At 37.7% G+C, this 27,158-nt stretch overlaps 1 pseudogene; it reads right to left on the bottom strand.

Annotated features, from left to right (window-relative positions):
* Positions 1-1,283: 1,283 nt before the first annotated feature.
* LOC127182068 (E3 ubiquitin/ISG15 ligase TRIM25-like) overlaps positions 1,284-27,158 on the bottom strand; it is a 30,906-nt pseudogene continuing 5,031 nt past the window's right edge.

Raw genomic sequence — 27,158 nt, 5'->3', positions numbered from 1 at the left:
CACTCCCAGACAGTAAGGTGATATTATTGATACATTGTTGAGTTTTCATCCAAACCATCATCTAGGGTTGACGCTGACATTTCATTATTTAAAGTATGTTGGATCAATATTGAAATTCTGATGACAGCTGACAGCACACATAGGTGGAGACAGGGATACTGAACAAACTAGAGATAGGACGTTTGACGCTAAGGCTGTGGAACCTGTTTTACTGTATTGAAGAAGAGTTCAAAAGACTGTGTCGGGACTTGTATGAAATCTCCATGATCACGTGACCAATTAAGGCTTCATATGTCTCAATGAAGCACCTGAAGCGAGGTGACTGATTCGAATCTGTGGCACGGCTTCATTCATTATATGGAGATGCAAAAGGTAGGTATTTTATAATATAACAATATGATATGGTATTGCTAAATGTCTCCCGCAACGCTTGCAAGGATTTAATGGTTGCATAAGATGAATGAATGTTATGATAGTTTGTAATATTTACTCAGTTTCATAGGGTCTTGACTGTTTCAATATTGTGTATATATATATATACAGAGGGGGAAAACATTATTTGATCCCCTGCTGAGTTTGCCCACTGACACAGAAATGATCAGTCTATAGTTTTAATGGTAGGTTTATTTGAACATTGAGAGACAGAATAACAATAAATAAATAAATAAATAAATAAAAATAAAATAAATCCAGAAAAACACATTTTGAAAAAGTTATAAATTGATTTGCATTTTAATAAGTGAAATAAGTATGTAATACCCAATCAATCAGTGAGATTTCTAGCTCCCAAGTGTCTTTTATACAGGTAAAAAGATGTTACCTGCATAAAAGACACCTGTCCACAGAAGCAATCGATCAATCAGATTCCAAACTCTCCACCATGGCCAAGACCAAAGAGCTGTCCAAGGATGTCAAAGACAAGACTGTAGACCTACACAAGGCTGGAATGGACTACAAGACCATCGCCAACCAGCTTGGTGAGAAGGTGACAACGGCCGTCGTGTGACACATCAACAAGCTCTGGCATATAACTTCATAACTTCAGTCGATGAGGCTAAAAAGTTGGGAGTTGGTGAAAGCTGTTTGTGAACGCGCTCAAGACAGCTGGACATTACGGCAAATCAGAGGTACAAAAATGATATAAATACTCTTCAGTTTCTTGCACAGATGGATTGTCCGTGGATCCCATTGACTGCTATTATATAACTGCCAGACTGAAATGGTTTGAGCTAAAAATCTTAGTTTGTGTTCTACTGAAGAAACAAAGTCACCTACATCTGGGATGCCCTGGGGGTAAGCAGATAAACATCAAACTTTAATTTTTAGGTAAACTACCCCTTTATGCAAATCACTATGTTTAAAATCCTTAGACCTATATTGGTCCTATATTTTTATGTCACAGATTGTCACAATGGGATATTTAAGTGATGTTAATTGCATTGTTTTATATGCATACAAATTTGCAGCATAAAATCCAAACCTAGGACAGAGAGGCTGAGTGAATGTGGTCTGGACTCTGTGGATGAGGGTCACTGTGTCAGAGACGCTGTAGAAGGACAGAATTCCTGCACTGTGATCCACAAACACTCCTATTCTACTGGAGCTGGAGGGTACAAGGAGCTCAGTCTCTTTGTTATTGTGCCAGAATGAAAAACTGGAGGGAGAGCAGACCAAACTCCAGGACTGATCATTACTTCCAAATGCACACTCATAACCCCAACCCTTCCTGCTGATGCTCTTATATGACACTGATATACACACATTTCGTCTCCCACTCCACTCCACCTCCCAGAAAGAGCGTCCATGTACAATCTCATTACACAACACCTGCCACCAATAACTAAATCTGTCTGGATGATCAGGATACTGGGGTGTTGCAGTGAAAGTCACCGTTTTATATTTCTCAGACAGATGGAGGCATTGATGAGCTGTGTTTGGATCCAGAGTAAACTGTTGGAAATCTAACAGAAAAAAAAAAACCACATTAGCGCACTGAAATTTGTAAAACTGAATTTCAGTCAATTAAGCATACTACATTAGGTCACTCCAATCTTGCTCCAGGAGGGCCAGTTCATGTGTTCAGGACTGGACATACCTGCAATAGATGCATCTTTGTTCATTTTTATGAAAATACAAAATCACACAGAGCCTGGGGCAACCAGGCAAGGGGCAACTGGCCCTGTACAGAAAGACTGCTGAACAGCTGAAAGATCATACAAAACTATCATACCGGTACCAAAGCAGTCACCATCAACCTGTCTGAATGACTCCCATCCCATAGCACTGACCCCACTGACTGAAGAGCTTTGAGAGGTTAGTTAAGCATCACATCAGGTTCAGTCTCCCTAGCACACTCACCCCATTCCAGTTCACATACATGCAATATCTTCATCTCAAGGCTGGGATTCAAACTTTGTCTCTGGCATGAAAATTTTACGTAAAATGTGGTTCCACAAAACATACATTTACTTACGTATTTTCAGCATCTAAATGTAAAAATACTTACATATTTTTAGCCTTTAAGCGTACAAAACTGACATATTGAGGACACCTAAAAAATGAATCCATATGAATATTAAAATCGCTGCATTAATTTCATTATTACTGTTGTTTTTAGTTGTCATACCAATGGCCTTGTTTTCAGTTGCACTTTCAAATAGTTTAGTTTATTTAATATGAAATTATAACATTTCATTCTGTTCTGTGTGATTTCTGCTGCCAGTTCGTTTCCAAGGATAGGTATACATAATGTTAAACAAGACTACACTTTAAACCCTTAAAATAAATAACATTTCTGCAATCGTTTAACCATCCATGTAATATTTACTTAGTTTGCTGTGGTGGGACACAAAAGACGTGGATGCGCCTGGGTGGATCATAGAGGCAAAACTTCTGACCTGTTCAGGACTTCAAGTGCAGGTCAGTTTCATCTGTAAACAGGCTGCCAAAAGTTACTAGTAGTTTAATGCTTAACTAAGTAAACAAAGAGAAAACTACAACAGTAGTATTATAAACGAAACTAAATTATTATCATCACTCAAAATACCGTATGCTAAAGGACATCATTATTATCAACTGTAAAGTTACAGTAGTAATTTAGCAAACAAATGTTATAAAACATACGTTCAGAGGGAACTAGGGCGGATAACAACACAACCCTTACGAAAATTAAAACCAAAATCCATGGTTACAATAGTTAAACCATGGTAACCACAAATGAACCATGGTTTTGCTACACTAACCATAGTCTAACCATGAGACGTGTAGTAAAACTATGGCTGTAAATTAAAACAGATTGTAATCAATCAAAAAAAAAAAAAAAAACATGATTACTATATACTTCTAGCTAATTTTGGTAAGAAAAAAAATACCACACATGATAATGCAATAACATGTTCAGTATTAGGATTTTTTTTTGTAAAGATATTGTCATGATGTAATCATTATTGCACTAATTTTGACATTTAGGCAATTTAGAAAATATAGTTTTCTTAAATCTATAGTATTTAAGCCATTTTAAAATAAAACAACAACACCTGGTCATAATGTGATACTTCAAATTGAACTTAAAATTGTTACTGCAAAGAGAATATAATGAAATTGTTGTTTTGCAACAAGACGGAGACAGTTCTGCTCATAACAGTAAATGGCTGAAGGGAAAAGGTACAAGAAAATTAGTGAAAAAAGCAAACATACACAAAGTAAGATGCAGAGAGATATCATGGAAAATGAAGAGACTGAAAAGGAAGTGAAGGTGCAGTTCAGGAGAGAGCCTTTTTCTTATTTTGCATTGCCCCAGCCTAAGATTTTAAACATTTATTTAAATGTGATGGTCATACAAAAAATAGGGTTGTCCATTGTTTCAGAATTTGTTGTGGGTGTATGGGATGGCCTGGATGAGTGTGAGATTTCCCGGCCTGAAATTTTGTCCCAGTCCTGCCCTGTTCTACATGGTGGTTGTTCAGCCTTGATACATTAATTAGCTAACACATTTTAAATGCAAGTTATTTTGTATTAATGTGTCAATGTGATGTGAGGTCCAGTTACCAGTGTGACACTATAACAGGTAGTGGAAATGGGTACTTTTTACTTAAGTACATGTCTGAGCCCATACTTCTTTACTTTACCTTAAGTAAAAAAGTGTAGTCAGTACTTCTACTTTTACCAGAGTATTTTTAAACATGAATATCTGTACTTCTACTTGAGTGAAGGATGTGTGTACTTTTGCCATCTCTGCTCAAGAGCAGCCACAAAACAGAAGAATATCAAGTCCAAAAAGGATACAAGGAAAGATACAGAATGAGAAAATGGTCTACAAAACAAAAACAAAGAAATAAGAACAGTAAAAATAAACACAGGGAAACAATCCGAAAGGCTCAGAAAAAACGTCTTGACCTAGAGCAGACGTACGGCAGCAACTGGCTTAGAAACAGCAACAGAGGAACTGATTAACTTAAAAACACAGCACAGAATAAGACACATAAAAACAATAGCACTGAATACTACAGGCAAAAGTTAGACATGAGAGTCCTATAGGGATCTCTAGTGGCCAAAATAAAACAATACAAAGCAAAACCTCTGACACCTCCACTTGAGTCTTACCCACCTAGAACACAAAGACTCCTACATAAGAATGCTGTTCATCGTCTTTAGCTAAGTGTTCAACACAATAATCCCACAACAGCTCATCAACAAGCTGAACTTGCTGGGCCTCAACACTTTCCTCTGCAATTGGAAAAGGCTTTTTTGACACAAATTATTGTAACTTTAAATTTGTCTTTTCTTTTGTGTGTTCCTAATTTTCTAGTAACTTACTCTCTAGGAAGTCTTTCCTGCTCACATATTCTTGGGTGGGGATGATCTGGATGCTTGTCACTGTCAAACACCAATAGACATCTTTAGTGTAAAAAACCCTAAGATAGATAGATAGATATATACATACATACAAATAATACAAAGAGTCTCTAGTACTTTACCTTGACCTGATATCTTTTCAATCTCCTTTGTGCAGAAATCTTCCAGTTTCTGTCTCAGTTGAGAGACCGAACCATCAGTTATGCTGGGAATATCTGTAAACCCAGGAGAGTCAGAGAGAGATGAGAAGCTCTACAAAGACAAGCAACCACAGAAATAATTACTACATGGGTCTCTTTAATAAAAACCTGGAACTATAGGTCAGGGTGTTACCTGAAGGAAATGGATGTGATCATGTGTGTCTGAAAGCTGCTCCAGCTCTGCATTTCTCCTTGTCAGCTCATCAATCTCCTGCTCCAGTCGCTCCATAAATCCTTTAGTTTGAATCATTACAGTGTTTTCTCGAGCTCTGATCATTGGTGCCATCTCATACCATCTTCTCTCAATAAAACTGATCAGTTCAGGTAAGATCCTCTCACTGTCCTCCACTGCTGTCCGTACAGAGCGCTGTAGGACACACATTACAATCAGCTCTTACTGCTGCTCACACAGTCTGCTGTGCTCCAGTGGGACTGAAAATCACCCTCACTAACCAGCTGAAGAAGAGTTTTAAACGAGTCTGAAACCAGAGCCGATTCTTAAAACTCACCTTGTGAATCTCCACAGCCTCTTTCAGCTCTTGAAGCAACTTCTCGCGCTCCTGGATTTGCTGCTGGTATTTTCTCTTTGTCTTACCCAAGCTTTCCTTTGGGACAAAACAAATAAAGCAAATCGCATATATTAACATCCTAAGACCTGGGAAAGGAATTACTATTTTTTCATGTCATTACATTGTTTAGAGCATTAATAAAATGTAGAGAACATCGGGACTCAAATTTTGACAAAAAATAATAAGACATGAATGAACATGCATAGGCAAAAAGAATAGATTTTTTTTAAATCACCAATACATTTTTAGTTTTCAGTATTTTTTATTTTTTTTTAACAAGCTATAAGCTGTATAAAGATGAGTCTCAACTGTGTTATAACAGAATGATTTTATATACTATTTTTCTTTATGCAAGCAAACAATTCTTTATGCATTTTTGTTTATTCTCATTTGTTGTGTCCCAGGACATGTATAGGTGGGAGTGTCCTTTCTGTGCACATACTGTTTTGTTTTGTTTTCTCTCTCCTTCTCTCTTTCTCTCTCCCTCTGACAAGGACCAACAGGTGGAGTCCAATTAATTTGTGATTCGCCTGATGATGCGTTGTCCTGATTGGTCCATGAGAGGAATGGTGTGAAGTTAAAAGGCTGAGCTGAAATGTTTGGAATGTGGAGGCTTGGAGCTGGAGTGCCTTCTGTTGTGTGTTTTTGTTTAATTCTGTGTTGATGTAACTTGCTTAAAGACCTTTAATCCTCTTGTGAGAGGATCTATTTAACCCAGACATGTGAGTTATAAGATTAAGGTTTTTTTGTGTGTGTTTGTTTCTTTTGTTTAATTCTTGTTCTTTTTTTTTTTAGGAAGCTGTAGGGAGGTGGTTGCCATTTCTTTTATCTACCTTTTTCTCCTGTTTAAGGATAGGCAGGCAGGTAGTGTATGACTTTGTACCTTTTTTTTTTTCTCGTTAGATTTTTTTATAATATATAACATTTTATAGGAATATGGAAATATAAGTTCTTTCCCTATTTATTTGTTGTGTTTCCCAAAATGTGTAATAAACATGCTTTTAGTCCCGGTATCCTCATATGAGGACATGTATGAAATCAACATCCTGTTTCCCATGAGGTTAAGTAACACATTAATAGTAATAGCTATATTAATAATAAATATATTAAGTGAAAATTGAAGTAACAATGTTTTTGAGTGACTTCTGCCTTTGGTTTTTCATCTAAGAAAACGGGATGAATTACATTCTTAAATGAACCACACCACTGAATTATAGGCTTGTTAAGTGGTGGCATAATGCGTCCAATGAACGCATCAATGAATGCTGTTTCCCTGTTCAAACCTCATTTCACTTGAGAATACTATCTCAGCAGGTGTTTATGAGCACTGTTTATTCATATTAAATATGTAAGCTAAATGTTTTCAAATTTACCAACTTACTGTAGGCTCATTGGAAATTCCTGCCTCTATATACATTTCTGCAAACATGAAAAAACATACCTAGATGTACGAATCACTGCAGTTTCCAGTTAAAATGAATGCTAGAAGCAGTAAAACTTTTATTCCTTTTCCATAGTATGATTTACACACACAGTTTTAATTAATAAAGCCTAATTTTCAGACGATTACTACTGCTGAATATTATATTATGGTTTTAAAACAATTTTAACATCGTGCGTGATTTGAAAATTGTTGGTTTTGAACGTTGTCGTCACATATACAGCTTCATATACATGAGTTTTACTACGGGAAACTATGCATCGAAAAAACAACTCAAATCTGAATGAGGAAATACAAATAGCATGGCTTCATCACAAAACGCATTTTTTAATCGGTTTTGCATTTGTTAACACTATCAATTAGGTTTAGGGTTGGGTTTGGTGTAGGGGATATTTCCAATAAGACAGAGCATTAACCTTTAGCCACACGCGCTGGATATTTGAATTCTGAACAGCCGCAATACGTATCTCAAGCAGCGTAATAAAAATGCAGCGATACGTGCCTGTACCAACGTAATAAAAACGTGCCAAGGTCACGTATTGAACGTGTGTTTTAGCGCCACTCTCTGGACATTTCACTTTGAAACTGCCGCGAAACGTGCAGTAAGGTACGTAATTAGCCTTTTTCACAAAAATCGGAAGTGACGTCAGCGCAGGGTAAAGTCAGTTCCGCTACAGGTCTGTGCCTATTATAATATGCTCTTGTCTCAAATAATGCCTTTTACCTTTTCTTTTTGTCTGCTTTCCAAGTTGTTATATAATCAACAAAGAAACAACATTTTACTTGTTTGTAATTTACATGGGCACTCAGACCGGTACTCGTCAATATAATATATGCGCAACATAGCGCCAGCTATAGTTTCTGTTCTCCATCTCTGGTATATTTAAGCGTATTTTCTCAATTTACTCAGTCATTTCCCTCGAATCACTACATCATGGTAAATTATGACAGCGTTTATATCCAAATGCACATTTCCCCAAGAATAAATGAAACAATTCTGAGTCCGGATGATGCATAAACTCAATACAACAACGTAATCCAGATCCAAAAGGAAATATAGCTGCAAGCAGCAATTGCGGGGCCAAGCACAACAGAGGCAGAATGAGGAGCTAAGCATGGCAAGGAGCAACAGACCGACTACAACAGTGAGTAACTAAAGTCATTTTAGGATGATATCAGTTGAAATGGCTGAAAAATCATAAATACAACCAATAATATAATTTAATAGCTTATCACTTTTGACCAATAGGTGGTGCTGTTTTCAAATTGATGTGATGCGTTCTGTGTGAGGTGACAATGACACACACAAATTTTGGTGTCATTATGCCAAAGCTTTACAGAGATACAGCCTCAGAATCATTTTGGCATCAAGCCTAAAATATGTAGTGTCGCTGTACGAAAACGGTTTATTCTATCTACACGAAATCCAGAACTTTGAGTCAGGACAGTCCGAAGATGATCTGACTCAGTTTTGGTGAAAATCGGATCAACGGTCTAGGAGGAGTACGAACAAGTAGGTTTCGAACATTAATCAAAATGGCGGAAAGGAAGTTCGGCCAAGTATGGTATAATTGGTATGTATGTTGTCGGCATGACCCAAGGAATGTTTTGAGACCAGTTTTATTACAGTAGGCTAAAGCAATCACAAGTTATTAGCATTTTTGGAAATTTCATTATTAATGTTTAATGAATGGTGTATTACTTCTGACCAGTAGGTGGCGCTGTTACCAAATTGATGTGGCGTGGTCATGGTGTGGTGACAATAGCACATATAAAATTTGATGTCAATATGTCAAGGCTTTGCAGAGATACAGCCTCAGATGTAATTTGGCATCTTTCCAGCAAATTCGTTGAAGCGCTAAACGAAAACGGTTTCGTGTATCGACACGAAATTCATAACTTTTTGCCAGCATGGTCTGAAGATGATCTGAGTCAAATTTGGTGAAGATCGGACTATCGGTCTAGGAGGAGTTCGAAAAAGTAGGTTTTGTACATTAATCAAAATGGCGGACAGGAAGTTTGGCCAATTTCGGCATAACAGTTATCAATGTTCTCGGCTTGACCCAAGAAATCTATTGACATAAATTTCATTACAATAGGCTAATGTAAGCAGAAGTTATTAGCATTTTTGTAAATTTCTTTATAACTTTTGACCACAAGGTGGTGCTGCTCCCAAACTTTTTGAGTACTGTCAGGGCATGGTGCCAAAGACACATACCGAGTTTTGTAACGATATCTCAATGCGTTTGTAAAATATAGCATTTTTGGACAAAATTCAATATGGCCAACACCCAAATTGGCTGACATGGGAAAATTAGATATGGTTCGACTCGGCATGATGCACCGAATCTAAAGATAACTGTGCCGAAACACTGCACATTGTCTCAGGTCCTGCTTGTTATAACACACACCAAGTTTGGCCTCAATACGCCAAATCTTTGCGGAGATATAGCCTCACAACCATTTTTGATTTTTGCGTGCTTTTCGTAGAAATCGTTCGCGCGTCATTCGAAAACGGTTTGACTAATCAACTTGAATTCCATAACTTTTTGCCAGCATGGTCTGAAGATGATCTGAGCCAATTTTGGTGAAAATCAGACAAACCGTCTAGGACGAGTTCAAAAAAGTATGTTTTACGAATAAAAATTTATAGAAAAAAAACTAAACCTTACGATTTTTAAATTTGGGGCTTCATTCGACTCAGCATGAGCCAAGGATTCAGAGAAAAAAAGAATTTTGATTCTGTGCCTTACAGTTCAAAAGTTAAATTATTGAAATTTTGGACAGGTGGTGGCGCTAGAGAGTTTGAGTTAGAGACTCCAAATTTGCCATGGCCAATGATGGGACTGTCCTCTATCAGTGTGCCAAATTTCAGAGCGGAAGAAGAATAATAATAAGTACGATAACAGATACAATAGGTGCCTTCGGTGCTGGCCCCTAATGAAGCCATTAATCGGAGTCATGTCTTATTTAGTATTATATTATTTTATTATGTATATCCCTGGGCACATTATGCAACGTACATTTACACCCTAAAGTTAATAATGCAAAGGAGAGCAAGTAGAAAATACAATATTACTTTCATAATAATAATAATAACAACATTAATCGCGAAAAAAAAATGATGTGAAGAGTCATAATGCACAGCCAGCACCAAATAGACAGTATGGCAAAACTTAAAACTGTACTGTATTATAAGTGCTAACCACTGATCTATAATAGAGAACATTATATCATTATATATAGATCAGTGGTGCTAACATTCATAATTAAATAAACATAATATTTGTGAGAACCAGACGCTGACACAAAGTTTTGAATAAATGTTTGCTATTTTTAGAGTAAAACACCGGTATATATCATAGTATCTATTTTGTAAAAATAGACTTTGATTCCCGAACTTACTCTTGTTCAGTACGGCCGCTGCTGTCACCGGAAAAACGTTTACCCTGCAACCGCCAATCTGGAAGCCAGAAACACGGAAGTGTGAAAAAGGCTAATTATGGTGTTGCAGAAATGTATGTAGAGGCACGTATTTCTAATGAGCCTGGGTTGAAATTTACAGTGTACAATACAGTCTCTGTGCTCACAGCTCCCCAAACACAAATAATTTTAATATTTATTTATTTATATTTTTATTTTCATTGTATGGCTAGCTGGGATTTTGGTATGGAGTTAAAGGGTAGGATTTTTTTTGGTAGTATTATATCACATTGTGAGTGTATAATTAGCGCCGTTTGTTGTTTTCTCATGTCATCTGATAGAGTGTTTGGACCTGGAAGTCAGGGACGCTTTTTAGTTTAGTGTAACAAAGAGAAGCAGCATAGAATGCTGTACCTGTTTCTTTGTCTTCTCTGTTGAAGCTGACACAGTGTTGTGATTTTTGTGTTTAACTACCATACAGAGCAAACATATTAACCTCTGGTCAGTGCGGCAGAAACGTCCAGCGGTTTATCATGTTGACTGCAGATCATCTCCTGAAGTCGTCCATTGGCATCCATTAGATCGTGTCTCTTTCCTTTGAAGAGATTCTCATGTTGTTCAAGTTGATTTTTACAGAAAGAGTTCAGACACACCAGACAGGACTTCACAGCGTTGTGTTTTCGCACAGTACGCACATCACACACCAAATCTTCAGCTTCAGCAGAAACAGCAGTTGGGAGTTTATTCTTCTTAAGTTTGTCAACCACTTCAGCCAGCATGATGTTTTCATTTAAAGCAGGTCTTGGACTGAAGGGTCTGTCTGCACTGAGGACAGCTGTAGTCTCTCTTCTGATCCTCTTGATTCCAGTGGTCTGTAATGCAGCTCATACAGTAACTGTGTCCACAGGGAATAGTCACAGGATCCCTCAACAGATCCAAACACACTGGACATCTGAACTGGTTCTGAGAAAACCTGGCTTCAGCCATTTCACTGCATGTGTTCACAGACAGAAGACACAACAGCTAAATGGCACTGTTTCATTTTACCTGAACTGGAGAGTAGAAGTAATTTCCTGGTTCTGTGTTTGAGAGACAAATGCAAAACAAGTTTGTACAAAGAGATCTCAGTGTTCTGCGAATGAAAAAAAAAAACATGCAAATAGAAAACGCACCAGCAAATTAAGAAAACATCGTCAGTTTGATAACACATGCACTGCATATATTCACAATGTAACCAAATACAGAAACATGCCGCAAAAACATGCAACACAACCAAATACAGAAAATGATGATATTTGCAGTGCAATTTCTTGGTGCTTTTTCTATTGGCATGTGTTTTCTTAAGTTGCAGTGGATTGAGCTCTCTTGGCCACCGTAGGTTTGCCTTTAAAGTGCATGAAACTTGTCTTTTAATGCCTAATCATTCATAATTCAAAATACATAATACAATACCTATAGTTAGAATAGGCAGTTGCCTGGGGCCTCAGGCTTAGTAATTATTTTACTCCATAAAAGTAACATCCCTATATGCTAGTCCAGCAATCAAGAAAGGTAGCAACCCTGCAAACAAGCTTGCTTAGGGCTTAGCCTAAGGGTCCCCAGCGGTCTGCCAGCGCAGGGCCTCTGAGATTTTGCTCAGCCAGGAACAGGATGCACCCCTGATCAATAACAATACATCTGTTTCACTTTAAAGGGGTGGTTGATTGTGATTTAACTTTTTAAACTTTAGTTAGTGTGTAATGTTGCTGTTTGAGCATAAACAATATCTGCAAAGTTGCAAGGCTGAAAGTTCAATGCAAACGGATATATTGTCTTTTAAATTTAATGGCAGTTTACCCCGCCCCCATGAACATGCAACAAAGGGGGCGAGGCAAGAAGAGGAAGATCTGTTGCCATGTCGTCAAAACTAGCAAAACCGCACAAACAAAATCTATTCATATATGAACCGTGATTCTGTCTTCTAATGATTCAAATGGATTCACAAGTTTAAAAATCAATGTTGTAAAGCAGCAGTTCTTAATATTGTTTCTCAAACCCCTTCTGCTCTGCACATGCTCTGCATCTCTCTGTGTCTCCCTCTCTCTCACCCCCAAAAGGTTTTTTTTTTTTTTTTAAAACAAAGCATTAACATATGTTAGACTGCACCCCATAAACATAATCAAGCATAGAAAAAACTCAGTCAACCGCCCCTTTAAATACTTTTTAGCTACTATAACTTAAGTCTTTGGGGAAAACAGTCATTATACATCTGAAATGGATGCAGTCACCACATAACTAATGTCTATATTGTCAAAAATGTACAGTAGTCAAAGGGATTTCAAATCAATGGATTTAATAATACAAAATAGAAAACATTTGATTCAGGTTAATACAGCTACATATAGCCAATAATGTGAATATGCAAAAGTACAAAAACAAAACAAAACTAAAAAATAAATGAAAAAGCAAACAAAGCTATGTAAGATGTAAGCTGTGTAGGATTTCGTCATGTGAAAGTTGATATGAGAAAATCTTATCTGTAGTACATCAATGTCCAAACACTGTCCATAGCTGAAGTTGGCTGATAGCAAATAAATAATCAAACCTCTTGTAATGAAAACAAGCCACAGCTCTCAAACACCAGACTCTTCCTAACCAGGAACAGTCAAAAATAGCCCAGACTATAGTCCCACATTGCCAAGAACTTTAAATCCATATTTAAACTGGACCATGATGTGGTGACCTTACCAATAAAGAATCCTTCTAAAATGCATACAAATACACTTAAACTCAACATCAGTCCAAACATAGGCCATACATACGTGTACCATCTCTGCAAAAAACATCAGTAATGTACACTTTTGGAACAAAAAAAAAAAAAATCCTTTAGACTCGGCTTGAAATTACATATTTCCCAACCAGGACACAGCACAATGTGTTCAGCAGATGAGCAATGCTGGCTACAGTCCAATAGTGTTGGGTACTCACAGAGAGCCTGCGGTGAGCACAAAGCTGTGGGCCTCGTCTGGGCAAGCACGCACTGGGCCTGTTTAGGTTTTTTTTATGTTATCTGAATTGTCTATTTATATATGTTATCTATTTACACATACTGTGCTGTTTTCATGTGACATGTTAAATATATAATCTGATATTGTATATTTACAATATGTTTATTTATGTATCAGTTCTGCAAATCACCTTCAGTAAAAAGAGTTTGACCCTAAACTTTGCTTACGACCTTTACTGGGGCATTTTGTTTAGCTATCTGTCAACGCACCGTACGAATACCCAAGCTGAGAGCAGAGAGTGCACTCATTTGTTCTTGGCTCGGTGTGGGAAAAGGCTGCTTTTCCTTGAGGATTTGTTGTTTTATTGAGGTGAAAGGAATTTTCTTGATCACATGTCCTGGGGGAAAAATGATCGGGATGCATCTCACTGTGGAAACCAACAGACATTTTCAGTGTAAAAAAAAAATAAATGTATATGAATTCAGATTTATGTTTAAAGCAGTTTTACATGATATTTAGTTTTTCCACACTTATTTTGGGCAACAAATGAGTCTCCAGTACTCTACCTTGACCAGATATCCTTCCAATCTCCTCTGTGCAGAAATCCTCCAATTTCTGTCTCAGCCGAGACACTGATTTTCCTACATTATCTAAAGACCTCTCAGCGATTTTGGGAACACCTAGAGATCCAGGAGGAGCAGGGAGAGACAGGTAACTCTAAACACAAAAACAAAAAACGAAAAAATTACACAGATACCATCATTGTTAATAGAGCACAAATACTACTCAGGGAAAATCATAAAATCAGTAAAAGCTGTAGAGTCTAAAGATCATGGTACTACCTGGAGGAAATGGATGTGATCAGGTGTTTGTGAAAGCTGCTCCAGCCTATCATTTATCAACCTCATTTGGTCAATCTCCTTCTCCAGTTGCTTTATAAGTCCTTCAGCTCGACTCACTACAGTGTTTTCTTGATATCTGATCATCTGTGTGACCTCAGAGCATCTTCTCTTAATGAATTGGATAAGCTCAGTAAAGATCCTCTCACTGTCCTCCACTGCTGTCTGTGCAGAGCGCTGTAGGACACACATTACAATCAGCTCTTACTGCTGCTCACACAGTCTGCTGTGTCTGCTGTGCTGAAAATCACCTTCAACAACCAACTAAGGAAAAGTCTTAATTGAGTTTGAAACCAGTGCTGTTCCTTCTTCCCAAAACTCACCTTGTGAGTCTTCACAGCCTCTTTCAGCTCCTGAAGCTTTTTCTTTCCGTTCTTGATTTGCTGCTGGTATTTCCTCTGTGTATCACCCAAGTGTTTCTATAGGACGAACAAAAAACAAACAAACAAAAAAAATATATCACAGAAATATGAGTGATGTTTAAAGTATGAAATGTTTTAATGACTCCTCTCCACATGTTAATCAGTTAACCAGATAATCATGCTAATGCACCTGTTTGGCCAATGGTGTTAAAATCGTTATTTTGTTTGTTTGTTTGTTTTTTTGCAGTGGCTAAATTGCAACCTGGTCTAATGACAAAAATGTACCTGTGGGAACTTTTACACAAGACGCAAAATACGTACCAATAAGTACATATCACTGCAGTTTCAAGACGTTCACGCCATATCGGAATTCCCGTAATAACGAAATTCCAACTTGTAAAACGCGTTCACATCCTCGTAGAACTCCTAATTACAACTTGTGAATTGGGAGTGTTCTGAGAGCTACGACTTGTACCACATGACAGCTGTACCACCTGACCAGCGTAGGCTTTTGGCGTCGATAGTGTTGCCATAGAAAAACATTATTTCGAGTATGAGGACGTGAACAGCTCACAGAACAGAGTAGAACGTCACATGGTGTCATCTCGAAATTACGGTAACTACAATATGGCGTGAATGCAGCATTACTTTGTCTGGTAAGCGCCGCTGTGAGGCGGATACTACCAATGAAAACTAAATCAGCATGGAGAGAGAAAAGTACGCTTCTGTAGCTGGAAATACAGTAATTATTTTTAGTTTATTTCTGTTAAATGCAAGAACATTATTGTGCGTTGTTAATTAGAGGGAAAGAAAACCTATTCAACCGTGAAAAACTCCATATCAAATTTAAAACACCTGAAAGGGCACCGCGGCACATTAAAACTTATTGAGAACATACCGGGTGCGGTATGATTTCTGGAATGCAATGGACAATCAGAGAATCCACTCACCGCTCGAAATGCCCTGCATTCTGCAACCACGCACGGAGCAGCCTATAGCTAAAAATAACAGTGGTGTGTGACTGTTGATGCTTTAATAACAAATATTTTATGGGGAGCGTTTATGCTGGGATGTTAGGCAACACACAAACTTACTATTTCATGTAAATTTCGTGGATGTCCAGAAAAAAAGTAACGTAACTAGTAATGTAACTAATTACTTTTGTAATAAAGTAATCAGAACAGTATTTTGATTACTTTTCAAAGGAGTAATCAGTAGTTTAATTACATTTTCAGGGTGACTTGCCCAACACTGGTCTCTATTAATGAGCTGATTATTTTAATCAGGTGTGTTAGATGGGGGGAGACATGCGAACTGTGTAGGGCAGGTTTGAAAACCCCTGCTGTAAGGGTTGGGTTGGGGTAGGTGTACAGGGTACACTGTAAAAAAATTGTTGAGTCAACTTAAAATAATTTGTAACCTGGATGCCTTAAAATGTTTAGTTCAGTCAACTCAAAAAAAGTTTATTCAACTTGAAATGTTGAATTATACTAAGTGACAACTTAGATATTTGAGTTGAATCAACTTAAAATTTTAAGGCAGCTGGGTTACTTACCCATCTGTTAAGTTTAGCAAACACAAATATCTAAGTTGCTACTTAGTACAACTTAACATTTCAAGTTGACTAAACTTATTTTAGTTGACTGAACTTAAAATTTGAAGGCAGCAGGGTAACAAATTATTCTAAGCTGACTCAACAAATTGTGTTTTTTATTTTTTACAGTGTAGACACAATACAGGGTAGCACAAATTGACCATATGCATGGATTACTGTGGAGTGGAGTGTCCTTTGCTTGTTTTCTCTACATAATCCATTCACAATTTGAAGAAAAGTTTTGTTTGTCTAAGAGGACCAAACGTCCATGTATACTGTTTCAAGAATGACAAACGCCAGTGTAAAAAATTTGCTAAATATGCTTGAGTCATTGCTATGATTGACAGTAATAACCGAACGAAACATCTGACAAGCCGATGTCAAAAACAGAGCTGTGCGTTAAATGATTCAGACTAAATTCATAGTAACAAACTACAGCAGTAACTCCTTTTGAAATTTCCGGCTTGTTAAAAAATAAATGTTACCTCACGTTGTGTCATTCATGTTTACACATTGCCTCTCTTCCAGATGTGATGTGTATAAATCGCAAATGATCTTGAAATTGTGCGCAGCTGACTGGTGTCAGATCTCCGCCTTGTAAACACCCCCTAATTAATATCATTAGCATATAAAAAGAGGATCAGTCAACGTCGAAAAGTTGAGAATGGCCAGTAGCAAGAAAAATTATTTTAGTGAGGCAGAAGTTAAAAAATAATTTACACATGAGAAAAAAGCGAAACTGTAAATAGTTTACTTTTATTTGTGAACATACGATAAAATAAGTAATTTGTAGCATCAAGAAAAACAGGATGCTTTTTTAGCAGTTGTCACGAATCTGGTCGGTGTCCCGCTGTCCGCTCACCACCAGATGTCACTCTCACCCCATTATCACACTCTGACTGTTGTACTACACCCCGGACTACATTCCCCATCAACCATTGCACTTCATCCGCGACCAATCAGCAGCGCTATAAAAGCCCCGGTCTTTCCCCTTGCAGTATTGTGAGTTGTTATTGTTGTATTTCTATTGTTCGCGTTGTTCTCTGGCCTGGCTCCCCCGTTTTTCGACTGTTCGCCGCCTGCCTTTTCGGACTATCTATCGTTATTGGATTATTCTCTACGTCTTGCCTGTGATATACCTGTCTGCTCCTGTTTTGACCCTGCCTGTACGACCATGTCTTTGTCTCGTTCTAATAAAAGCTCGCAAGTGGATCCGCTCGCTTCTCACCTCTCACTCCATGTTACAGCGGTCTTGTTTCTTTTTGGAGTGAATCACAGAAACAAAACAAAACTCAGCATAGCTTACTTTTTTCAGTTCCATGATCACACGAAAGCACAAGCAAACATAGGGCAACGTTGCACATCTCAAAACATGCAAAACAAAACAACACCAACAACAACAACAACAAAAAATAAAAATCAAATCAAATCAAAACAAACAATAAATAAATGCAGTAAATAAATTTGAAAAGCTTTAGAAGTTTTATTGTTTTTATAAGCTTCATATTTTGAGTTTCAAAGTATATTTTAATATAAGTTTTACAAAAGGTAATATATGAATGTTTCTTTTGAATTATTTTTGACTTATGAATATAAAACTGTGCTAAGATAATTAACAGATTAATAGTGTAAATCTGTTCGTCAGAAAAAGATGGGTTTTGAAAACAAAAATATCATGAGGTTCCATAGTCAAGGGCTTTGTTTATTTTTTTAAATGTCTATTTTAAAGTCAAACCAAAATGAAAGAAAAAGGGCAATACAAAAAGAAATGTGCAATATCTTCAACAGATATGTTACAAAAGGTGTACCTGAGAGACAGCATAACTTTCGTTTTCCAGCATATGATATCTGTCAGAAAAAAAATAACCGAAATGAACATCCCTAATACGATTATTATTATTATTATTATTATTATTATTATTATCATCATCATCATCATCGTGGTTGCTGCTTGTATTTCCAAATACCTGCAGTACTCCAATTTGAAACAAGGAAAAGTGCGTACCTCTGCTCAGACCCTGACATGGCTTTAAGCACTTTTTAAATATGAACGTTCCCGTGGCTTTTAACGTCCGCACAGTCTGAGATCAGATTTGTGCGTATACGCACGCTTTATAAATGAGGCCCCAGGTTGCTATATCACTGCAACGTGCATATCATTGCATAAAAAGTTGGCATTATGGCAAAACAGTGTCCCATCACAACTCTTTAATCGGTCTTTGTCAGGTGACGTCACACTAACGAGAGTCGAATTGCATTTTGGGTATCGCCGCCATTTGTAAGGTATCAAAGCCAAGGTGTTCCGTAGTTGCAGAATTGTCTTTTTGATTTGCTTCAAAATTGTACGTTTTTGTTGTGTCAAAGTCTGCGATGGTAAATTACCATAAATTAGAAAAGGTTAAAAACTGACCACGAGGAAAGATGTTTAGGTCTCCCACTTGAAAGAAACACTAGACAACATGCAGCGGAAATAACCAAGAATCGTCGGATGGCCTGGATAGCAGCGGTGATACGCAAAATCATCATATTTGCCAACATATTTCCATTTATGTTCGTTTACCCTCGACATTCTCATAAAGGTAAGAGATTTTTTTAGGATGCTTATTTTCTATTTCTTTAGTACCTAACGTTATATCCACATGTTGTTTTGGGTTATCAATGCTATTCAGTGGTGTAGTGCAGGTATACGGCGTGATGACACATTTGGATGAATGCAAATATTCCCTAAAAGCACCCAGTAAAGACAGTGATGCGGTCAGGATGTGACGCCGGATTCCTTTGAAATATGTTTGATGGTTGCGCCGGCGCCGTCCCCCCACCACAGATGCTGCCTGTTTATACGGGAGAGCATGTCAGGGAGGCGCGCTTACTGGTAAAATAATTATTATTGATAACTAATTTGAATCAGTACATTTTAACGAAAACAAACCGGTTAGTGGTGCCAGGGCAGCACTAAGCAGACAGACAGGGAGCAGAAACGCCTCATGTACCATGAAATGTCACGCAATCGTTGTATGCATAGGTGTAGAGATTTGTTTTATTTCACTACTTAAGTTCTTAACTGAATACCTAACTAAAATACATTTTTAATATTTCTATATTTCATATAGGTTGGTGTGACTAAACTGTAAGTGGGAGCAGTTTAGTTGCAGCCATTGCAGTCAGCTGAGATGATGACCCACCAGGCTGGAGATGGTCAGCTACACACTAAAGGCTGGAGGAGATGGTCGACTTCACAAGACACCACTCAGTGCCACAAACTAAATGCACTTCATGCACCTCAGATTGGATCTGCCTGCACAAACATTGTTTTATACTGTTACAGGCACAAAATTATCCCTCATTAGTTTGTGGAGTCCTTTGGACACAGTATAGCAATGATTGACTGCTTTGAGATTTCCACAGAGAAACCGTTCAGTGCAAAAGTGTGTCCCAGAATGTGTTCTACCTACAAACTGTTAATTATTTGACAGATCATCTAGCACTTCCATGTAGAAAGGGTCATCAGAAATGTTTGGCAAAAGCATTAAATCATCATCATCATCATAATATTATTATTATTAGTAGTAGTAGTAGTATTGTTATTATTAATATTAATATTAATTTATTCAACTTTCTTTGTAGTACTGTGTCCACTTAAGAAAACAGTATGTTGATGTTCATCATGCTTGTCACATCTTCTGTTATGGCTTTTGAAGCTGATTTTTAACTGTTGCATTTATAATGAAGTATGTATAATGACATTTTCATAAATGTGTTTTTGATTGACTCCTTATCAGTATTTGTTATCAGCCAAATGAAGTACGGAAAATGTTGAACAAACAGGGTAAAGTTTAATGGCATCGACTCGCATGACGTAATTGCAATTGTGCAAATTGTGTACAAATCAATGGTAGACAAAAACAGAACATATAATCAAGTAATATACGTAAATAATATACATTTTTATACCGCAAACAAGAGCAAGTCATATTTCCAACGAGGTTGAACACAGGCAGCACTCAACTTTTTGCGGTCAGGTAACGTTAATATGGATCAGTGTTAATTGTTAATGACAAATTATATAAATTATGGATCCTAAAACTTATGCTGAGATTTTCTTGGTCCCATATCTACTTGGTTTGCTTCCGTTTCTCCAGTATGATGATTTAAACGGTCTTTACTTTACGGCTCTGTATACTTCCAGTTCACTGCTCAATGCAACGATACCTTCAAAATGGCGCATCGGTGACGTCACACATAATAAACGCACGTGACTGACAAAGACCGATACTGTAAAGCTGCTTGCTTAAAGGGGTCATCGAATGCTAAGTTCACTTTTTCATGTTGTTTGAACATTAATGTGTGTTGGCAGTGTATGTACAAATCTACCCTATAATGATAAAAATCCATGCAGTGGTTTTTAATTAATCTGTAAAAATAATATCCCCCTTTTCAAATCAAGCCATTCTCAGATGCCTGTCGGTGTGGTGTCACACCAACAGAGGCCGCTCCCACGATAGTTGATTGACATGAGCGTCTTACCTCAGACCAGCTGTCACAGTCCAGTAACTTTCCATGTTTTGATGCCAGTGTTTTAACAAATAATGCTACCTGTCAGATTGTGCCACCAACACTGTGTTTTTCATACTGTAATGTTATGTTTAAGGTTGGGGTAGGTGTACACGTTAATAAAGCCTCACACAATATTAATATCATGCTGGAAGCAAAATCTGATAGGTAGCATTTTTCGCTGTCGAATTATGCTACCATCTGTTTTAATGGGAGGTAGCAAAATCTGACAGGGTAGCACAAATTGTCAGAACACCGGAGCAGGGTAAGTTAGACAAGAATATCTCCGATTGAGCGATTGAGGTGTTGTGTTGCTGGATGTAATAATGAACATAGTGGTCGTCATTTACTCCATCTGAGCCGCTGAAGATGCAGTAGATTACGTTTGTTTGTGAAGGGAATGCGCCTCCCGATCTACATATATCCGTCTACGTTCGCGCGAATCATTCATGATCCAGCTTCACTTACAGCAGAAATGTGTATAAGCGTTTTTTTTATGAATCTTTGCGATCGCCTTTCCTTATAACATGGTAGTTAGGTAGTTTAGTGGCTAAATGCGGCTAAAGTAAACAAGATGGTCATTCCACAGAGAGAAGAGAGGGGCGGGGTAAGCAGAGCTCATTTGCATTTAAAGGAACAACCCCTTAGAATGAAATGATTTTTGCAGAGCTCATTTTGACAAGGTAAAAAGGGTGTTGTTTTACAAAACCATTGAGAATTTTTAATCAAAGTATATTAGAGACTTTTCATTAAGACCCTAAAGAATCATATCAACTTGTGGAAAATGGGCATCCGATGACCCCTTTAAAACAATCTATTGTATAAAGTGCTATAAAAATAAAATTTTGACTGAATGAGCTGTACATTTTCCTTGACGTTCTAAGAACATGTTAAAGTTCTAATATTTTTAAGTTTTTACCAGAATTACATTTTCAGAACAAATGACACACATCAGTTTAAAACAGAAAGAATAATGGCATAGTTACTTTTTTTTTCGGTCTATATCATTGTTTGCTGTGTATTACAATAATCCTTTGAGTCGCCATTATGCTCAGATGTAGGGGGGGAGAACGGGGCACAAGCTAAATTTTTTTGAATTTCTCAGTTTGTGTAAATCCACGTGTGGTTCAGAGCATATTTTTTATCCACGTTAATTTCACACTTGTCCTGTACAAATATGTGGCTTTGTTTTATAATTACAGTGTATACGTTTTCCGTTATTTACCTTAAAAAGAAAGGAAGTGAAAAGTGACAACATGCCCCGTAGGTGGGGTACATTGTAACATGTGAGGGGCACGTTGTAACATGACCATATGACAGCTTAAAATGTTGTCTGATCGAATGAAAAAAAATATATATATATATACAGGACAAACTATGACAACCATGCGTGGGGCGGCCCTGATCGCAAAACACAGCTGTACAGTAGAGTTTAAAACAATGTGCGCAAATAGATTAAACACATTCAGACATTAAAAAAAACCCACTCCCCTCCCTCCAAACACAGCTCTCATAACACAAGACACATAAACGAGCCAAAATGCTTTACATTTTTGAAATAATAATTTCTCAACAGTACACATCGATTGCCAGTCTTTATTCACCTGTTTCTTGTGGTTTCCTTTTAAAATCCGTAAAAGTAAATAGTGAAAATTGCATCGCTAATGTTATTGAATAGCATAGTTTAATATAGCGGGGCAGATTGTAACGCAGTGTTACAACGTTCCCCATCAGCGCGACTGGAACATGAAAGTGGTTCGTGTCTTCTGCTGACTTGCCAAGCATTAACTATCTAAACTGATTAAGTAACAATAAGTAAGTAAAATAATAGCAGATTTGTCTAGTTTTAAATGAACACTAAAATTTGAGAATAAAAATTTACTTCAAACAGAAATTTACTTTTACTATGGTAAAATATATATTCAGCGACATCATCAAAAGGCTTTTGAGTTTTGGCGCACTTTTTTTCTCTGTATAGTGTTGCTATGGCGACTAGTAAATACCGTTAATTTGGTTATGCTAGCATGTGTGGAAATATTTAAACCATGTGTGTTACAATTAACCCCGCCTTAGTTTGTGCCCTGCGCTCCCCTTCCGCTGTATCAACTGGTTCATGCTTGGAGCACGAGGGAATGTGAAATATGCTCACATGAACTTTAAAACACACCCTTGCTCGGGTTAGGATGTGAACTATTATCAGCGCAGCCAGCGTTGTTAAATATTAAATATTCATGCATAATATAAACATATAACCACATTATATTTGATTTAAAAAATAATACATTTTAGAAGAAAGCGCAACATTTTAACGCTGCAAATTCTGTAAAAAATACTGTAAATACACAAGCTGAATTGTTAAAAGCGCACCTCGGGTCATGTGACACGAACCAACCAATCAGCTTCATCCTTTATAGAAACAACATTGAAAACTCAGCCAAGACGGTGAAACAGCTGATCATAGCTGTACAGGGATAGACATTTTTAAAATACATTTTGTAGCAGGGCAGTGCTAGAAAGCCATTTATCATTTGCTGAAACTAACTTGTCTTCATGGAGAGCGTAGGCCATGGTTGCCTAGTAACGACAGACGCCATGGGAGCGTAACTTAGCGCTTTGGAAAGAACGCGTTTTTAGGCGCGACATGTGAACTGCTCCTAGATGAGCATGCAGTAATAACCTTCACAGTGTATTCTTGATGTTAGATGGCATTTGTTGAAACTACAATTACGATACTAGTGTAGACGATTTATATTACTCAGTCCTATTTGGTGGTACCGTTTTCATACAGTTCCATGCATATTTTTTGTGAGCACCCTCACAATTTTCAGAAGCACCCTCAGTGATTTGGTTCTGGAACCGGGCCTGCTGTGCTGCAGCATAGGCCGTTTCTCAAACGGAAGACTGCATACGGATGTCGCATTGCAGGCTGCATATGTCATCAAGCCTGGTTTATTTCAGTTAACTGAGCATTACCTATTATATTCGGGAGTCATAAACGCATTACAACAATTTACGCTTAAATAAGAATAATGGTCAAATGTATAACTGTTAAGGTGCGTTCACGCCATATCGGAATTCCCGTAATTACCAGGCTCCAACTTGTAAAAAGTGTTCACGTCCTCCTAGAACTCGTAATTACAACTTGTGAACTGGGAGTCGTCTGGGAGCTACGACTTGTACCACATGACCGCTGTACCACCTGACCAACGTAGGCTCTGTTTAGGCGTTGATAGTGTTGCCATATAAAAGCATAATTCCGAGTCTGAGGACGTGAACAGCTCCGAGTAGAACGTAACATGTTATCATTTCGAAATTACGGTAATTACGATATGGCGTGAACGCAGCATAAATATTATGGCTGTGTCCGAAAGCCTAGTCAGCTGACTTGCTGCCTGGCTGCCTTATGAGGCATTAGGTGTGTTCGACTTCATCTACGGCTACAGACGGCGATCAACGAGAGTAGCCGAGAGCAGTCGGGGGCGGAGTTGAAAACGGAGGCGTCAAGTCGGACACTTTCTGCTCTCGTTAGTGAAGCTCTCGCGGTGTTTGCGTGCTCTATCACAGATGAAGTGAATTAAATGCAATATTTATCAAATACACATACTTTTCAAAAGTGTTTTCATGAGCAACAGAAACACGTTTCATATACTGCTTAATACAGCGCCATCTGAACAAGAATAATGATCAACATAAACATATACTATTTAAATACTAATAAAGTGGGGTTATTTATGCTTTTATCCGTGTTTTATGAATAATTGTGACTCAATATAACATTGCGACTACAGTAAAAACACTTTTATTGTTCTAAAAACGCAGATTTGTCAGCATTATCGGACTTGAGGATGTTAGAATAAACCCAAAACACACGTGATCGTTGTCATGCGGTGAATCTGGCCAATCGTGAAACAGCCATGTGGTCATCAGAGCTCCTGCAGCCGCTCTGAAGAAACTGCACCGGCTGAGTCAGTCGGCTGCTCTCGAACTGCTATCGCGGTACTTTGATGCCACACGTGACAGTCACGAGGCGTCGGCGCCGCCTCAAGTCGGACAAAATTTCTAACCGGCATGCACTGCTTCAAGTCAGAATTTGATCGAACTGCGCAGCGCTGCGTTAAGTCGAACACACCTAGTGACTTCGAAGGCTGCGAAGGCAACTCTAGAAACAGTTTCGGACAGACTTCAGAGGCAGCAGAACGTGACGCCGTTGCTAGGTTACCTAACGGTTAAGTTGTAGATTTTGTAGAAAAACGATACAGTTATATATAAATGCTTTAATAATACATAAAGACCTTAATGTCATTACCCACTGAAAGTCTGTGCGTCGGAGAAGATGACTGGCAGTTACTTTTTGCTTGAAAAAATAAAAGCACTGATGCAAGTAATATTGCAGAACAGGTCATTGTTATTAGTGGCTGTTTCGTTATTATTGGTAGTTCATTTTAAATATTACTCTTATTCACTACTCATTTGAACCCTTTTAACATTTTATTAAATACTATTATTACAAACAATATTATTTATTATGCTTTTTACACTGTTAGGAATCATAAAGTCTATCATGGTCAAGATCTCATCTATTATATAAAGTAACAAGTCTAATTTCACCAGAATATCTTTATTTATATAGCCTATATAGTGCACACGCACAGGTGGCACACGCACTCCGAAGGCAGCATTTTAGAGCTTTTGGACGCAGCCAATAAATAAGATCTTCTTTATGACGTATGCAGCCAAATGCGGCATCTGAGGATACTGCCTTCTGTTTTTAGAAACGGCCATCCCTGGTGAAAAAAAACAGCATATACTGGTAGGTACGCTGGTCTTTTGCTGGTTTATGCTGGTCCTTGACCAGCAACATGACCAGCATAAACCAGCAAAGGACCAGCTTAAACCAGCATACCAACATATGCTGTTTTTTTCACCAGGGATAGAGTTTCATGACGTTATTTCCGTTATTTACCTAAAAAGAAAGGAAATGAAAAGTGACAACATGCCCCGTACACTGTAAAAAAATTCCTGTAAATTTACAAGGAAATTTAACAGTAAAATGCTGTTTTATATAATAACAGTAAGTTACTGTATTTTGCGATGCATTGTGGGATATGTTGATCAGCAACAGTATGACACTGTTGTTTAACAGCATAATACCATATTTTCCATTGTACATGTGCAGGGAAAGGAAGACATTTTGGTTTATCTGCACAAGGTAATTTTGCAGCTCTGCCTTTTATTGTTTTATTTTTAAAGTACTTATTACTTTTAAAAATTAATGTTTCAACATCCAGTTAAGCTTTTGGGATTTAAATTGGATTCGTGACCGTGTTTTAATCAGCAAGTTACCACAGGAGCATCAGCGCTTTGTACAGACTGGCATCATATAACACACAACTGGTAAGAAACTTTTTTTTCTCTAACCCGCACATCTTAAACGTTATCTGAGTAAAAATATGACGTTTTGTGAAATGATGTTTTTGTTTTTCCTTTTGTGGTTACAATTTTAGCATGAGGTTCAAACCGGCTATTGTCTGCTGCTGTTATTTGCAACCACACTTTTGGTTTTATCTGTTACGGAGTGAGTGAGACGAGAGGCGAGCGGATCCACTTGCGAGCTTTTATTAAAGGGACGAGACAGATACATGGTCGAACAGGCAGGGTCAAACAACAGGAAACAGGAATGTCAGAGGAGAGACGAGAGAATAATCCTTGAAAACGCGCTAGAGTCCAGTAGGCAGGCGGCGAACAGTCGAAACGAGAAAGCCAGGCGAGTGAACTAAACACAGGGAACTAGGAACTCAGAAACTAAGGAACGCTAACAATAATAATAACAGGGGAGAGACCGGGGCTTTTATAGCGCCACTGATTGGTCGCAGGTGTAGACCAAATCAGCGCGCTGCATGATGGGGAATGTAGTCCGGGATGATGTATAACAGTCTGTGTGCGAGGATAAGGTGAGAGCGACATCTGGTGGTGAGCGGTCCGCTGAACACCGACCAGATTCGTGACATTATCTTACTGTGTACACTTCTAAATATTAACATTATAAAAGAGCCAACAAAGCAAAATTTGATGAAAGGATAGCATGTTTTAATCATGGAACAGTAACCAAGTAAGATATGATAGCACTGTTAGCTCGTTAGCATATACCCCGACTGCATTTTATTTGTTATTTATTACCATCACACAATTTATGTAACTGAAACATGCTCCGAACTTCATCTAAGCAAAAGATACACATGTATGAACAAAATTCATAATTCTTGCACGATTACTGTGAA

This window comes from Labeo rohita, chromosome 19 (assembly GCF_022985175.1).
Source record: "Labeo rohita strain BAU-BD-2019 chromosome 19, IGBB_LRoh.1.0, whole genome shotgun sequence".
Taxonomy (NCBI): Eukaryota; Metazoa; Chordata; class Actinopteri; order Cypriniformes; family Cyprinidae; genus Labeo; species Labeo rohita.
Note: the sequence above shows the minus strand (reverse complement) of the source record. Positions and strands in the feature narration are given on the sequence as shown.